This window comes from Halichoerus grypus, chromosome 13 (genome assembly GCF_964656455.1).
Source record: "Halichoerus grypus chromosome 13, mHalGry1.hap1.1, whole genome shotgun sequence".
NCBI classification, from domain to species: domain Eukaryota; kingdom Metazoa; phylum Chordata; class Mammalia; order Carnivora; family Phocidae; genus Halichoerus; species Halichoerus grypus.
This window is the reverse complement of record NC_135724.1, coordinates 32,160,378-32,177,955: the sequence shown is the minus strand read 5'-3', so window position 1 is coordinate 32,177,955 and position 17,578 is coordinate 32,160,378. Positions and strand designations below refer to the sequence as shown.

At 36.8% G+C, this 17,578-nt stretch overlaps 1 pseudogene; it reads right to left on the bottom strand.

The window, feature by feature from the left end:
* Window positions 1–266: 266 nt before the first annotated feature.
* On the bottom strand, window positions 267–706 carry LOC118541937 (small ribosomal subunit protein uS12 pseudogene; annotated as a pseudogene).
* Window positions 707–17,578: the final 16,872 nt, after the last annotated feature.

Sequence of the window (17,578 nt, the reverse complement as noted above, 5' to 3'; positions counted from 1 at the left end):
TCTATGTATGACAAAACTGATTCTGTCTTTGCCTGAGAATGTGTTTATTTCCCTTTCACTCCTGAATGATAGTGTAACTACCTATATAATTCTAGATTGACAATGATTTTCTCTCAGTTTCTTGAATATATTATTTTATTTTCTTCTTACACGTATCGTTATTTTTGAGAAGGTCTAAGGTCAGTCCAGCTGTTGAGTTTAGGTGTGGATTTACTTATTTTTTTGGAATATGAAAATTTATTATTGTCATAGTTCACCATCAAAACCTATGATCTTGGTCTTTCTTTCCTGTCTTTGTATAAGGCCAAAAGAGAGACATTGGTTCCTTTGACAACCTTAAAGCAAACCCCAGGAACATCACCAACAGCATGACCTTTGTGACCAAATCCAGCAACTAGAACTTCATCACTTTCCTCAATAAAATTCAAACAACCATCATTAGGTACAAAGGCTATGGGGTTTTTTTGCCATTCTTGATCAGCTGGACCCTGACATACTTCCTTGATGGCAGAATTTGGCTGTCTGGCTTCAACACCTACTTTTTTCCAGCAGAATTCCCTCTGCATGGGAAGCACCTCTAAAAGGGTTGGCCTTCAGGGCTGTGCCCACATGGGCTTCAGGGCTGTGCCCACATGTACTGTTTATCATGATCTCATCAGTGGCTACAGGGCCTCCTGGCAGTGCGAAGACCATGACACTTGCCCATCCTACCCGCATCATGGGCCTGAGCAAAAGAGAGGATTTATTTTTATTTATACTTCTTAAGACACTAGGATTCTCCCTCAAGTTGAAGACTTAACAACTTTCTTCAGTTCTAGAAAATTGCCTGCCATTATCCTTTCATTACTTCATTTTCCTCATTCTGTCCTTCAGTATTCATTAAATTTAAGTTGGCCCTTTTAATTCCATTCTCTCCATCTCTTAATTTCTTCCTCATATATTCATTATCTTTTATCTTTCTGAGATGCATTATGGATAGCCTCCCCAAATCTATCTTCTAATGCACTATACGTCTTGCTTCATGTATGTGTAATCCACTTTAATACATCTATCATTTTTTAATCATCTTTTTCAGTTTTTCAAAGATGGCATTTATTTTCATAACATGCTCTTTGTGTGTACATTCCCCGCCCCCTTTTTTTAAGTACTTATTGATATCTTATTGTGGTTTGTAAATACTGACAGCTAGGTCGTCTTTAGTGGGAATGTTGTTTTATGGAGACTCCTAAGTCAAGAAGCATTTTATGCTGCAGAGCTTTGTTTCTCTCCCTGGAGACTCACAGGTTACATTAAAGTGTGCCAGATTTCTTATTAATTTATCAATGTAAGTTTTGTGCTAAGGTGAGAAGGATGGATACAGATTCCACCCTCTCACCTGTAGCAGGTTTGGTTTTCTAGTTGTAAATGCATGAATCTTTTCCTAGTCACAGCCCTGGGCACCCAATTTTCAGCCTACCCTGGGCCAGGAGATACAGTCTTTCAAGAACATGATTTAATAGGGCGCCTGGGTGGCTCAGTCGTTAAGCGTCTGCCTTCGGCTCAGGTCATGATCCCGGAGTCCTGGGATCGAGTCCCACATCGGGCTCCCTGCTCGGCGGGAAGCCTGCTTCTCCCTCTCCCACTCCCCCTGCTTGTGTTCCTGCTCTCGCTCTCTCTCTGTCAAATAAATAAATAAAATCTTTAAAAAAAAAAAAAAAAAAAAAAAAGAACATGATTTAATAACCATGAATCTATCTATACTTATTTCCTTGGTGATTTCACCCTGTTTGGTGGCTTTAAATATTATCTATACACTGATGATTTCCCAATTTACATCTTTAACCCAGACATTTCCCATCAAATCTAGACTCGTATATCTAATTGTCTACTTGACAGCTACTTAGATTTCTAATAGCCATCTTAACCTTAGGATATCTTTTGACTGAGTTCTGGTTTTTCTGCCAAAATGGCATTTTCCACAATCTTCCTCATCTCAGCTAATGACTTCATCCCTCCAGTATCAAAACAAAAGTTTTGGTGTCATTTTTTGACTTTTTTCTAACTATCTTATATATACACAATCTGTGAGCAAACCCTAGGGACTTCGCCTTAGAACAATAGCCAGGATATTCTCATAACCTCTACTGTTACCAGTCTGGTCCAATCCACCATCATCTCTTGCCTGGATGATTACCATAGCATAAGAATTAAACTTCCCACTTTCACCCCTACTTCCCTTAAACATATCCATGTGATCTATCTGCTCATTAACATTCAACTTTGTAATATAATTTCCTTATATTTTCTTGCTCTGTTCTTTTCTTTTCTTTTTTTTCTTCGCAATGGTCACCTTACTGTTCTTGAATTTTCCTGCAAGGCTCCTAACGGAAGGCTTTTGTAATTGTGGTTTCTTCTGCCTGGGTGTACACATGGATATGTCTCTAAGGCCTTGACTCACCTCCTTCCATTCTTTACTTCAAGATATTTTTTTAGTAAACACTTCTCAAAAGACTTCATTTAGACTTACAAAAATACCACATTCCTTATATCTCTTACCTGTTTACTTTTCTACATCATCTATCACAGTCTAATGTATACTGCTTTACCTTATATCTCCCCTCCCTTCCACACAAGGACAGAGAGTTTTGCTTTCTTTCCTTTCTTTTTTTTTTTTCACTGCTATCCTACCAGTGTCTAGTATACAGTGAACCCTCAAACACTATTTGTTTAATGGGTGAATAAAACAAAACAAACAAAAAAACCAAAGGTACAGACCTTTGTGTCTCTACCATGATTTAGGGAACTCAGTTCCTATCCATTCCATTCATGGCCTTAGGCTTTGTCTCAGGACCCTTAGGAGTGTAAAGATCTCACTTCTTAAATGTGTGTCAGGTTCTATGACAAACCTACAGCAAATATGATTCTCAATGGGGAAAAACTGAGAGCTCTTCCCCTAAGGTCAGGGTCACAGCAGGGATGTCCACTACCACCACTGCTATTCAACATAGTACTAGAAGTCCTAGCCACAGCAATCAGACAACAAAAAGAAATAAAAGACATCCGAATTGGCAAAGAAGAAGTCAAAACTCTCATTCTTTGCATGTGGAAAACCCAAAAAACTCCACCCCAAAACTGCTAGAACTCATACAGGAATTCAGTCAAGTAGCAGGATATAAAATCAATGCACAGAAATCAGTAGCATTTCTATACACCAACAACAAGAAAGAAAAAAAAGAAATGAAAGAGTCGATCCCATTTACAATTGCACCCAAAACCATAAGATACCTAGGAATAAATCTAACCAAAGAGACAAAGAATCTGTACTCAGAAAACTATAGAATACTCATGAAAGAAATTGAGGAAGACACAAAGAAATGGAAAACGTTCCATGCTCGTGGATTGGAAGAACAAATATTGTGAAGATGTCAATGCTACCTAGAGCAATCTACACATTTAATGCATCCCTATCAAAATACCATGAACTTTTTTCAAAGAAATGGAACAAATAATCCTAACATTTGTACCAGAGAAGACCCTGAATAGCCAGAGGAATGTTGAAAAAGAAAAGCAAAGCTGGCGGCATCACAATTCCGGACTTCAAGCTCTATTACAAAGCTGTCATCATCAAGACAGTATGGTACTGGCACAAAAACAGACACGTAGATCAATGGAACAGAATAGAGAGCCCAGAAATGGACCCTCAACTCTATGGTCAACTAATCTTCGACAAAGCAGGAAAGAATGTCCAATGGAAAAAAGACAGTCTCTTCAACAAATGGTGTTGGGAAAATTGGACAGCCACATGCAGAAGAATAAAACTGGACCGTTTCCTTACACCACACACAAAGATAGACTCAAAGTGGATGAAAGACCTAAATGTGAGACAGGAATCCATCAAAATCCTTGAGCAGAACACAGGCAGCAACCTCTTCGACCTCAGCCACAGCAACTTCTTCCTAGACACATCGCCAAAGGGAAAGGAAGCAAGGGCAAAAATGAACTATTGGAACTTCAAGATAAAAAGCTTTTGCACAGCAAAAGAAACAGTCAACAAAACCAAAAGATAACCGACAAAATGGGAGAAGATATTTGCAAATGATGTATCAGATAAAGGGCTAGTATCCAAAATCTATAAAGAACTTTATCAAACTCAACATCCAAAGAACAAATAATCCAATCAAGAAATGGACAGAAGACATGAATAGACATTTCTGCAAAGAAGACATTCAAATGGCCAACAGACACATGAAAAAGTGCTCAACATCGCTCGGCATCAGGGAAATCCAAATCAAAACCTCAATGAGATACCACCTCACACCAGTCAGAGTGGCTAAAATTAACAAGTCAAGAAACGACAGATGTTGGCGAGGATGCGGAGAAAAGGGAACCTTCCTACACGTTGGTGGGAATGCAAGCTGGTGCAGCCACTCTGGAAAACAGTATGGAGGTTCCTCAAAAAGTTGAAAATAGAGCTACCGTACGACCTAGCAATTGCACTACTGGGTATTTATCCCAAAGATACAAATGTGGTGATCCGAAGTGGTACATGCACCCCAAAGTTTATAGCAACGATGTCCACAGTAGCCAAACTATGGAAAGAGCCTAGATGTCCATCAACAGATGAATGGATAAAGAAGATGTGGTATATATATACAATGGAACATTATGCAGCCATTAAAAAATGAAATCTTACCATTTGTGATGACATGGATGGAACTAGAGGGTATTATGCTAAGCGAAATAAGTCAATCAGAGAAAGACAATTATATGATTTCACTCAATATGTGGAATTTAAAAAACAAAACAGAGGAGTATAGGGGAAGGGAGGGAAAAATAAAACAAGATGGAACTAGAGAGGGAGACAAACCATAAGAGACTCTTAATCTCAGGAAACAAACTGAGGGTTGCTGGAGTGGAGGGGGGGTGGGAGGGATGGGGTGGCTGGGTGATGGACATTGGGGAGGGTATGTGCTATGGTGAGCGCTGTGAATTGTTTAAGACTGATTAATTACAGACCTGTACCCCCGAAACAAATAATAAATTATATGTTAATAAAAAAATAAATGAATGAATAAATGTATGTCAGGTTTAGTGTTGCAATTCTAATCTCATTCAGACCCCTGTATCTACTTGGGATCCCTTTGCCATATTCAGAATTTGTGTTTGGAGTAGGAAAAAGAAGTTTTCTTATATCAGTTCAGTGTGCCATAGTGACAAGTCTTGGTGTTTTGTTTATTTGTGAGAATATATTCAGAGATTGGAAAATTACCTGGATGTTAAGCATTACATGGATGATTGCTTAACCAACACTCAATTGTCACAGAGATGGTCTTTACAGATATTTTGTCTTGACGTATAAACAATAGGAACAAATTAATCAAATGTGATTTCCTGAAAAAATTTCATTTGGCTGCTTCAAATTGTCAATCAATTCTGACACCTTTTTGTCACACTAAGTTCCATTTACCACCCTCTGGCTCACCAGAGAGAGTTTTTTTGACTTGTAAAACTCAGTGAGTTATTCAAGTCAATTAAAAAAACAACAAATGTGTCAATAACTAAATTTGCAGACTCAAAAATACCATAAATTTAGAATCTATCTAAGCCAACCATCATAGCATGAATTCTCTCAACCTAATTATAAAGCGAATATATTTTTTACAAGAAAAGATTCATTTAATTCTATTAAAGGATCATTTTATTGTGAAATTCAAGAATAAAACAAACTGGTTAGATTTCAACTGTCTAATTGGATATAGTAGGCAAAGGAGAGTGTAAATATCCTCAAGCAGCCAACTTAAATCTGTATTCTAGAATTTTTCCACAGCCTAGAATTCTATATTTAAATAGTAAACACAAAACCACTAACAGAAATTACTTTCCTCATGTACACAGCTTAGTCATGTTTTCTTCTTATACTCTCATTCAATGCTTGACCATAAAAATCCTGCAAGAACATTCACCATAAAATCCAATCCATGACATTTCCCCTTCTTTAAATTCTTACGGCAATTGGTTATTGCCAACCCTGACACCTAAATGTGTACTGCTTTATGTTGTGATTGTTATTTGGTGTAGTTTTGTAGTTAGTTTAGTAGTACAAAAAAGGTACAGTCTTTGTCTTTTCCAATTTCATTTTAAGCTTCTTTAGGAAAGGAACAAAGACTTTTTTTTCCTTTAAAAAAATATTTTGGTATGCCTACTATGTGTAGGAAGCATCTTTCTCTTTTTTAAAAAAAAATTTTACCAAAAAATTTTTTTTTTTTTTTTAAAGATTTTTTATTTATTTATTTGAGAGAGAGAGAATGAGAGAGAGCAAGCAATGAGAGGGGGGAGGGTCAGAGGGAGAAGCAGACTCCCTGCCGAGCAGGGAGCCCAATGCGGGACTCGATCCAGGGACTCCAGGATCATGACCTGAGCCAAAGGCAGTCGCTTAACCAACTGAGCCACCCAGGCGCCCTTACCAAAAATTTTTATTTCCACAGAGCATCAAGCCCAGAAAATACATTTATAACCAGCTTGAAATCAATTACTTCATTCTCTTGGTATTTGAACTAGTGCTAATTTTCGAAAGCTGGAGTAAAGTTGTTGAAGACTCAGGAGTGGGATTTCGCAAAACGAATGTTTGCATCATGTGTATAACCAAAACAGATGATATGAATCAGCAGGGGATAAATGAGATTCCAAAATCAGCAGATAACTTCATTTTAGCATTCATTCTGTTTTTGCATTAGCAACATGAACAACATCCAATTTATTTTCTCAACATTGCACAACAGCAGCAAATACACATTCCGGCGTTCACTGTGTTTGTATCTGTGTTCACATCTGAACCTGGAACTATTCCATACCTTATTGCATTTCTTCTGAATACATTCAGCTTGGGGATTTCATGGTGAGCAAAGAGCTCTCAGAACATAAGTTGCAATATGTTGCTTTTAGCAATTCAACATATTCATTCGTTGGAACTTCCATCTTTTTGCATTTATTTTCCCACCAACATGTACATATACATCAACACATTTGCATAAAGTATTCAAAGAACAAACATATAGGTTTGCTTTTTCTCCCAAGAACTTTGTAAAGTTGCCAACAGGGCATCTTTCCCAGTTGGTCAAATTTCCTTTTAGTGTTATGAAGTGTAGGATATTGTAGCGCTTCAGGTACTCTGCTGGAAATGTGTCCTCTTCAGTCACAGCCCTACTGTCAGGCTGAGGGGCAAATCAAATTGACCTGTCAAGGAACAGGAACTGTTTGTGATTGAATTATTTCATTTCAAACCAAAGTGCCTTTTTTTTTTTTTTTTTTTTTGAGTTACAGGATACTCACACCTGAATTTGTTTTCCAGTGAAAACTTATCTTCCTCATCATATGACTACCACAATAAAATAAAGAGATAACCCCTTCTTGCCACAAGGTTCAAAAATTTAAGACTGAGTTTTCTGAAGTTCAGTTCTTTGATGTGAATGAACAATGCCTCCTTTAAGTTAGTGAAGTGCAGATGCAAAAAGCTGACAATGTCCATTTTTCCTCTCTCCCACCCACACAAACACCTCATCCCTAGCTTCTCTTTCTGCTCCAAGCTCACTTGAGCGGTAAACTCTTCTTTCATCCATAGCCCTTAATTCAGCGCTCTGGTCTGTTCTTCTTGGTCCAAGGCCAAAGCCTTCTTGCTAGCTCTCTGTCAATTCTCAGTTTAGTCCCACTGATTTTCAGATTCTTATCTCTTATCTACGTATCCTGTTCAAGGTCACTGACAGCTTTGCAGAGTGGTTATAGATTTTATTTACTCTTTAGAGTTTCTTCGACTAAAGTTGCTGGGGAGGAGCAATGAGGATTTCTTATAAAATTCAGATGTCTAATTTCTCTGAAGAGTCAAGAAATTTGACACGTCCTACGACAAAATTCACCACTCATCCATTCTTTCACTTAAAAGTCACTGCTGAAAAAAAATCACCATTGGATTATCATAAGCCCTATTCTGGGCGTGAAGAACACAAGTCTCTGTTTTTAGGCCTCATTGCAAAAAAGAGTGTGATTTAGCTGAGGCAAGCAGGCATATAAACACATCATAATTCAGTGTAGTAAGTCCCCAACTGAGATAACTCGAGGAATGTGGAAAAGGGAGCAACTTACTGTGCCTGGGGCAGATGGGTAGACATCACTAGGGTCATCTTATATGATCTATGTCTTAAAAAAATGAGTTTGACTTCCCCGAGTACTATGGAGAATAAAGATATTATCAGCAAAAGAAACAGCAAGGAGGCATGAAAGTGTCTTGCATTTCAGTATAGTGGAATGAGGGAAAAAAAACATTATTAAATCTATGCAAATGATAATTATTAATACAAGTCTTATGTATTTTTCACAACGCACTAATTGACCAGGATGGAACATGATCTGACTGTACCTGGCAGAACGTTTGATAAAACATACCTACATTTATCAATTACATCATTTAAATTGGGGTAGAATTTGTATGCATTGCAAAAGTGGCAACATTCCTATTCATTTTATTTATCTTATTGTGGTTACAAAACTCATGATACTGAAGGAATGTTGTGGTGAATAAATAGTCTTACGGGGTGAATAAAAAGTCATATCTCAAGCCTTTGAATAAAATATGTAAAATTTAGTCTGGGAAAATATGGTCTTATTTATATTTTCTCTCATGTAAATGATGACCTACTATCTGTAAAATTGAACTTCTCAAATATACATGAAATGACTTTTATTTTGTGGTCATGTAATTTTCCCATCAAGTGGCCATTAATCAATCATAAATTAATCAATAATCAATGATCAAGAGCATTGTGCAATTAAATGCATTAAGGTATTGGGAAAAAAATATAACATTTACATTCATTCTGTCCTTTGATTTTAGAAGGAACATCTTCAATCTGATAAAAGACACTATGAAAAACACTTAATATTTTGTTCCTAAGACTCAGAACAAGACAAGGATGCCCAGTGTCACCACTTGTACTCAGTATTGTATTAGGGATTCTAAACAGTACAATAATGAGGGGATGGGGAAAGAGACAAAGATGTTACATTGTCTACAAAGCTTAAAAGAATTATCATCTGCACCCCTGACAGTAAAAGACTGTTGACCTTTAGATTATACAAAAAAGTTACTAAACTTACAACTGAGTTTAGCAAAACTGTAGTCAGTTCATTCTTAGGTATTTCCCCAAGAGAAATATTTATGGCCATACTTTCATAAAGCTACTTGTATTCTAATTTTCACGGCAGGTTTATTTATAATAGCCCCAAACTGGAAACAACCTAAATGTGCATCAGCAGGTGAATGGATACAAACTGTAGCATATCAATACGATGGAATGTTACTCAGCAATAAAAACAAATCAACTAGTGAAATATACACTGGCACGGTTGAATCTCAAGGTAAGTTCACTGATTGAAATATGCCAGTCAGTGGGGCACCTGGGTGGCTCAGTCGTTAAGCGTCTGCCTTCGGCTCAGGTCATGATCCCAGGGTCCTGGGATCGAGTCCCACATCAGGCTCCCTACTCGGCAGGAAGCCTGCTTCTCCCTCTCCCACTCCCCCTGCTTGTGTTCCTGCTCTCGCTATCTCTCTCTCTGTCAAATAAATAAATAAAATCTTTAAAAAAAAAAAAAAAGAAATATGCTAGTCAGAAAGAGTATACATTGTATGATTCCACATGTATGCAATTCTGGAATGTGCAAACTGAACTACAGCTGCAAAACAGATCTGTGGTTGCCTGGTGACAGGGAACACCCCGAGTTGAGAGGGCTGATTACAAAGCAGCATCAGGAAACCGGGGAGAGCGATGGCTAGGTTCATTATCTTGACTGTGGTGCTGGTTTCATGAGTGTATACTATGTGAACATCTATTCAATTATATGCTTTACATGCATTCAGTTTATTTTATATTGATTATATTTTAATAAAGCTGTAAGCAAATATGTGGGATGGAGCTAAAGCAGTGCACAGAGAGAAATTCACAGCCTTATATGTGTATGTGAGAAAAGACCATATTTAAAAGAAATGGTCTAAGTCTCCCCTTAAAGACATCAGAAAAAGATACAAATAAAAGTAAACAGATAATGAAATAAAAAATAATAAAGTAGAAAACAAAAAGCAGTAAATTATGAAGGCCAAGTTGATTCTTTTCAAAGACTAAACAAATTGATAAATCTCTAGGTACAATGATCAAGAAACTGGAAAAAGAGAAAAAGGACATAGTGCCAGTAACAGACATGAAAAACGGACATAGACACTGGTTCTAGAATCATTAAAAATACAACAAAGGGATACATATACAAACTTTATCTCAATAAACTGAACAACTTATATGAAATAGAAAATTCCCTGGGATACACAAATTTCCAAATTTAATAGAAGAAAGAATAGAAAATATGAAGTCACACTTATTAGAGAAACTAGATCCATAATTTAAAATATCCCTCAAAGAAAACACCAACCCAGATGATCTCATTGGGGAATTTGACCAAGCATGAAGGGAAGAAATAATACTATTTTTCACAAATTGTCTCAGGATTTGGAGAAAGAAATTATCTTTCATTTTATTTGATCAGTATAATTCTAACTAATATCAAAACTTGAAAAAGAATCTTAAAATTACACATGCCAATTCCCCTCAATTCTCGGTCTTACTGAAATAAAATTGCCTTCTTTAAAAAGTAATTAAAATTATACATTTTAAATAAGCATTACAATACATACCAAAGAAGTTTTCATGTGTGTGTATGCAAATGCACATGTATGTATGATACATAATCACCCATATTTATGTTTTCCTCTTAGAAAATTCATTCTATATGAGTTATGTATAATTACCTGCAATGCTTAGTTGAGTTATATTTAAAGCAAAAGTCACCAACAGCTTTTTATCAATTAAGCTTTTTTAATGACTTTCAAAATCAAATTGATCATATTCTTTTGCCTTATTTTTGATCCATAAGCCCAATATAAAATATTATAAGCTAAACTAAAATATGCATAAATTCATTCTAGAAGTCTTTTCTCCATGTCTTTAAAATAGGGAATATTTGTTCTTAGACCTCCAAATAGTCTTCTAAAATTAAAATATTAAAATAATTATTAGAGCTCAAAAATACAGGTGTACTAGAGGATTTGTAAATGACCATTTGAAGAAGGACCAACTTTATTTATTGTCACTTGACAACCATTAAGCACATTTTCCTGTTGTCCCTGGCAAGTAGAGGTCCAGTGAAGAACAAGCCTGAAATGAATATGGCATTTACACATGCTTAGCTGGACAGATATAATTGTTCAAAGACACCTGCTAGATTTGGACATCTATTCAGAATCATTAAAAAGGTGGAAAATCTCATTTAGTGTGAATACTTCTGGGAATCTATAGTCCTGATATAAAATTGTACTGATAGAATAATCAATATCCTTCAAGATATCTTTGGTGAGAGACTCCACGGTTGGTGTTTAGTTGAGGGACATTTTAGAATGCAAGAATTATATATACAGTTATGAAACACTTTTCTAAAATTCACCATAGTTTCAGCCATGGATGTAGTGAACTAGCCGTAACACTCCACCTTAGGATTCCTGTTCAGAAGTTCTGTGAATACCTATGAAGTCAGTCCTGCCTGCACTTCTAGAAACCATGGTCAGAATATCCCTCCCCTCTGTGATGTGATGACCTTTGTCAGATGAAAATGTGGAAGTTCATACATGACGCATCACACAACACTGGAGGCACTGTTATCTTTTCATTTCCTCTCATTTATTTTTTCCCCCCAAAATAAAGAAAATTATTTATAATTTGAAATTGCTTCACATCTCTCTCATGTTGGGCCTTTCTTTTTAATGTTCAAGGAAGAAGAAAATGAGGGAAGTTGAAACTTAACCAGTGGGACTTAAGGGCAAGATTACCGATGGGTTTCCAAGAAAGGTTTATCCTCTCATAAAAAAAGAATGAAGAGAAATACATCTTTGTTATGATCCTAAACCTGGCTATCTGACAATGTATTATCTCAGATTTGCCTCGTATCTTAGGTTCATGAGTGGTGGGCATAAGAGCCAGGCTGCAAGCTTAGCATGACAGAGCAGAGATGGAACGAAAGATGGAAGATCCGTAATGATATTTTTGAGCTGTAACAACAGTGCAGAGTTCCTACAGTATTTCATCAGTCCTGATATCCTCTAACTCTACTTCTGAACAGATGAAATGCCAAAGTTTTCTCATTTTCCACTCTCAAGTTTTAAAGCTAAACTAAACTAAATATCTTTCTTTCATCTCAGCGGAACTTAGCTGAACTAGCAACGGTTATGCTCATTTAATTCAACCTGACGATGATGTCTTGAGAGCTTGGAGAGTCACCAATCTCCGTAACAGGGACTGGCAAACTTTCTGCCAAGGGTGAGGCAGTGTACTCCTGTGAGCCACATGGTGTCTGTCACAACTATTGAACTCTGTCCTTACCGTGTAAAAGCAGATATGGAAAATAAACAGATGGATGTGACTGTGTGACAATAAAACTTCCAAGTCTGATTGCAGGCTTGGCTATGGTTTGTTAATTTCTATTCTATGACATCTGTACTGGGATAGTAGTAGGGACTTAGTGTTTGACCTTACAATGTAAACCTTACAATGTTTAACCGAGAAGGAACATTATTGCAGATATTTCAGGGAATAGATTACTGTTGAAGAGCACTGCGTCATAATGTAAGCCAGCCATGAGGAATATTGTAGGGTTGGAAAGGGTGATTATACCTGGGCACACAAGAAAACAAAAACTGCACTCTACCAAGAAGAAATGGGGCAGGGTGACTGAGGGACAGGATGTTGCCTGCCACAGGTAAGAGATAAGATTTTCTTTATGGAGACAAGCGCTAAGGATGCCTGCGGTAGGGTACAGTTAAATGCTTAAAAGGAGCAAGGAGCAAAAAGACACAGAGAATAGTAAATATTCAAGTCAAATGTCACCTTACTTAACCAAAATCCCACTACAAGACAAGTGCTGAGACTCAAATTTCTGCCATATTCCTTAGAAGACCCCTATATCACAAATAACTTTTCTTATCCCATTTAAATAGCTCTACAAATATTTTAACAGTGCAATGGATCCTGAAGATTTTCATATATCATTTGCCTTACTTTTCGAGTGTCTTCGCCTCTTCCCTCAATGTAAGAGGTAGCTTTTAAGAAAGATTGGCAGACTCTATGTGTGATAGGTCAAATCCTCCTTAAAGGTCCTTGGGCACCTGATTGCCTATTCTCAAAATTTTGCCTCAATCACTGCAGGAATCCAGAAGAATAACATTAATTTAGAAGGCATATCCACATTTCCAGCATATGTTTTTGCCAATGGCACTAAAAAAATGTACAGAGTGTGGTTCCTATTCAATTATAGGTCATTGTTTACAACACACTTTCAAAAAGTTTTCCACGTGCAATCAAAAACGATACCAGGTATTCATATTCACAGAAGTAACTTAGTTTTGATAAGCTGATTTAGGGCATGCCACAGAAGCGTGCTAGGGTTACAAAGAGCTATAGGAGAAGGCCTCTTGTCTAAAGGAAGCTCTGATACAGAAAGGAAGAAGACACATGAATCAAAAACACAAGTTCTGTAAAACCTTAAATACATGTCAGCAAGAGTCAATTGGGAGCACGAGGAGAGGAGGGCCTCCCATTTTTTAAGTGGATGGGATGAGTGAAGCATGGGGTTACTTTTCCAAAGCAAGGAGATTCTTCTGCTGATGGGTAAACAAGTGCTCACTCAGCAGGTTCTCTGCAGCACTGTTAGTAACACACTCTAGGACGGATAAATTAAAATGGTTTCTGCCTAATCCCCTCAGAGAGGTTTGATTGTGCATAGACTATAGTATTTTAGTTGAGCAGGCTTAAAACATTATGCCTTTTAAAGCTTAATAGTTGTGTTGGTGTAATAAATTCTAATATGTAACATTTGGGATGTATGTACAAATCTCCCAGGCCCCATTTCTGCAATAAGAGGTTGCCGGTCTATATAGGAACATGAAAAAGAGCTGCTTAACAGCAGCTCTGTTGGGAAAAACATGCTCTATTTTAGAGCAGGAAACTTGTCCACCAACCCCTGCTTGGGGATAGCAAAGGACAGAAAACTTAATATGCCTGGTAGTTAGAAAATGTAGGGGATTAACACAAAAATGAAGTTTGTCAATCCAGTCCGCAGCAAGATGAGCAGGGTTGATCCGGATAGTCTGATACATGTGGGCTCAGAGTCTGGAAGGGAGAACAACCCACTCAACAAGTGTAACAACTTGTCTTTGAGTGCAAAGTATGGAGACTCAAAGACAAGGGTCTGTTGTCCGCAAACTTCCAGATGAACCTGAGATGGCTTTGGTCCTTGCATTGCCCTTCTGCAAAAACCAAACCATTGTGCAGGAACACCTGAACTATTTTGCTTCCTAAAGGTCCCAAATTCTACATGCCAACCTTAGAGTTTCTTCAAGACTCTTTGATATGTTTTGAAGCTTCCTTTATGTTTTATGTCAACTCTTATATTTTGAAGTTATAGTAGAATCACTGTTAGGTGTAAGAAATAATGCAGAGAAATTCTGTATACTCTTTACCCGGTGCCCCCCCGCCCCCTCGGTGACATCCTGCATTGTTTATACTACAATAACCCAGTCAGAAAGCTGACGTGGATACATTCCTTCTAGTTTGAGGTTTTACCAGTTTTTCATGCAGTCCTGTGTGTGTATTTAGCTCTTGCAGTTTTATCACATGTGCAAGTTCAAGTACTAACATCACAGTCAAAACACAGAACATTTCCAACATGCAAGTGTCATTCCTATTATCCCTTCCAGCTACACCCACCTTCTTCCCTTCTCTTTTCCCTAATCCCTGGAAACTCTTAATTGTTCTCCTCCTCTATGATTTGTCATTTCAAGAATGTCAAAGAAATGGAATCCTATGTTATCTCTTGGATCTAGGTTTTTTGATTTTTTTTTTCCATTCAGCGTAACTACCCTGAGATTCATCCAAGTTGTGTCAATAATACATTCTTTTATATTTCTGTGTAGTATTCCAGGACATGCACATACCAATGTGTTTCATCATTCACTGAATGAAGGGCATTTGGGTTATTTCCAGTTTTGAGCTATTACGAATAAAGCTGCTATATATATTTGTATACAGGCTTTTTTTTCTTTTATGAATTTGTATTTCAATTTCTCTGGAATGAATGGCTAACAGTGGAATTGTTGGGTCATACTGTAATGGCAGATTTAGTTTTATAAGAAAATGCCAAGCTATTTTCCAGAGTGGCTGGACTATTTTTACATATCCACCAGTAATTTATGAATCATTGAGAAAGTGTAATGATCCAGTTTATTCACATCCTCCCCAGCATTTGATGTTGTCCCTAATTTTTTAAGCCATTCTGACAGGCATTAGTAATATCTCACTATGGTTTTAATTTTCATTTTCTTAATGGTTAATGATGTTGAATATCTTTTCATGCTCTTTTGTCAACTGTATATCCCCTTTAGTGAGATGTCCTATCTTCTGCCCATTTTCTAACTGATTTTTTGGTTTGAGTTTTGAGTGTTCTTTATATATTCTAGACACTGATCCTTTGTCGGATATGTGGTTTGCAAATATTTTGTCCTATTCCATAGCTTGCTCTTTCATCCTCTTGATAGGATCTTTCATAGAGCAAATGATTTTAATTTTGATGGAGTCCAGCTTATCTATATTTCCTTATATGGGTCTTTTTGGTGTTAAGTCCGAAAACTCTTTGTTTCACCCTGGATCCTGAAAATTTTCTCCTCTGTTTTGAGTATATTAAATGGTGTTAGGTGTTTAAGTGGTGTTAAATGGTGACAGGTCAAGGTCTTATCTATCTATCCCCTTTTGATCTTTAATTGGCCCTGTCATTTGTCATAAAGGCTAACCCTCCTCCTCCACTAAATCACTTTTGCACCTTTGTCAATCATCAGTTGGGCACAATTGTGTGAATCTTCTTCTAGGTTCTTTGTTCTGTACCACTGATATATGTGCTCATCCCTCCACCAACACTATGCTCCCTTTACTACTATAATTTTATAGTAAGCCTCAAGAATAAGAAGAGTGATTAGTCCCACTTTATCAAGAATTATTTTTCCCCTAGGGCCTCTGTCTTTCCACCAAAACCTAGAATCAGTTTGTCTATATCTACAAAAAAAATCTTGCTGAAGTTTTGATAGAAAGTGCATTAAACCTATAGGTCAGTTTGGGGAGAATTGCCATCTTTTCTATGCCGAGTATTCCATTCTCTGATTTCAACATCTCTCTCTATTTACTTAGGACTTTTTTCTCCTTTATCAGCTCTTTGTAATTTTTGGCATACAGATCTTGTCTATGTTTCTTTAAGTTTATAACTAATTCAGTTTTCTTTGGAATGATCACCCTTTTATTTTTATTATTCACATTTGCCCTACATAGTAAGTCTTTTGAAAGGTAAGTGATTTCTGGTTTTCTCCCCAAGATAGTCTTCCGCACATTTCCTCCTACTATTGCTTCACATGAATAGCTTCCCCTCCCTCCCTCATCAAGGCCTCTAAGTCCTTTATGAAGGTATTCCAATAGAGCCAGCCCTTGATAGAAAGATCAGGGACTATGTAGTTTATGGATAATTTAAATCCTATTTTTCTGAACTTTTTATCATTTGGAAAAAGAAAATTATTTAACATGTAGTTCGATAGGTCTAAAATGAAAATCACAAAGTACTTATTAGATAAACAGACATGTACAGTAGGTGTTCAATAACATTAAGTGTTTTTATCTCCCCAATTCTTTCCATTTAATGGATTTTGTTATTATTATATTTTATTGAGCCTTTTTGTGTTTATTGTTTATATTATTCTTAATGTCTTTCCTGTTGATGTTATAGTATCTTCTCTGTGTGTTGATTCCATGGATAATTTGTAAACTCCCAACAAGAAGAGACTGTGTCATTTTTATGTCTACTATGGAATTTAGACATTTGGACATATTATATTTTTATGGAATTCAGTTTGTTGTTAGTGCATCACAGTGAAAGAGCTCGGACTTTGTGTCAAAAAATCCTGGATTCTCATTTGCTGTGTGTCATTGGGAAATGCTACACTCTGACCTTTAGTTCCCACATCTTTAAAAAGGGGATAATCATACTTCGTAGGACTCTTGGGAAGATGGAATGAGAGCAAACATAAAAGTGCATGCATAATGCACATACAACTAATTGTAACAGAATTAGTAATTAGATTGTCTTGAGGAAACTATAAGGCAGTTATGGATACTTTCTATTTCATATATAAACAAATAAAACTGAGATGTAGGTATGTTTGCTGATTTACAAAGTATAATGCAATTATTTGGTAACTAAATGTTGTTCAAGAATCCCTCTTTCAGAGTTCTGGAGCTAGAAGAAACTGTATGGGTGAAGAAATTCATCTTGTTTCTCACACACATACATACAGGGAAAAAAAAAAATCCGCAGGTCACTTAGCTGAATAGAGGTAAAGCCAGGAAAAACTCAGGTATCCTGATCCACAGCCATAAGCTGTTTCCTCTGAACAATTTTTCCTCATTTGTGCCCTGCT